Here is a 734-nt window from a genome sequence, read left to right on the forward strand (position 1 = left end):
ATTGGCAAATCATCTACATCTGCTTGACACTCTGAAAAGTGGTGACTTCCTCCACATAACTCACAAACAACTTGGGCTTGTTTAGCTTGCCTGCAATTATCTTTGTCAATGCTTCTACCCGAGTTTGTCAACTTAGTGATGGCATCCACCTCTAACACACCAGCTACCTTCTTTGATTGACTCCTCTCAGTTGGCCACTGTTGATTGTTTAGAGCCATCTCCTCCAATAGATCATAGGCCTCATTAGCACTCTTCCTCATAAAGGCTCCTCCAACAAAGGCATCTATTAAAGTTCTTGTATTTCCTACCAACCCATTGTAGAAATTGTGGACCAGCATCCACTTCTCTATACCATGATGAGGGCACTTTCTGATTAGATCTTTAAACCTCTCCCAAGCCTCATGGAGAGATTCATTGTCTTGTTGGCAAAAGTTATTGATTTCTCCTCTCGGCTTTGCGAGACTTGGGCGGAGGAAAGAACTTTGACAAGAATTTCGTTGCCGAGATCATTCCGGTGGCAATAGAGTTGGGTGGCAAGGAGTTTAGCCAACTCTTGGCTCGCTCTCTAAGAGAGAATGGGAACGATCTCGGTCGAATAGCATCATCACTAACTCCATTAACTTTAAAGGTTTCACGAGAGTTCCATGAAGTTAGAAAGATGCGGTTAGGATCTTCGAAGGGAGGCCACCAACCGCGGGCGAAGACTGCACCATACGAAGTATGGCGGGTTTGAT

At 44.8% G+C, this 734-nt stretch overlaps 1 non-coding gene across 1 annotated transcript; it reads left to right on the top strand.

Annotated features, from left to right (window-relative positions):
- The first annotated feature begins 348 nt into the window (after positions 1-348).
- Positions 349-455, top strand: LOC115711732 (small nucleolar RNA R71). The gene has a single exon (XR_004010611.2). It is a non-coding gene; the product is annotated as a small nucleolar RNA R71 (small nucleolar RNA).
- Positions 456-734: the final 279 nt, after the last annotated feature.

The sequence above is a fragment of the Cannabis sativa genome, chromosome 4, assembly GCF_029168945.1.
Source record: "Cannabis sativa cultivar Pink pepper isolate KNU-18-1 chromosome 4, ASM2916894v1, whole genome shotgun sequence".
Lineage (NCBI taxonomy): Eukaryota > Viridiplantae > Streptophyta > Magnoliopsida > Rosales > Cannabaceae > Cannabis > Cannabis sativa.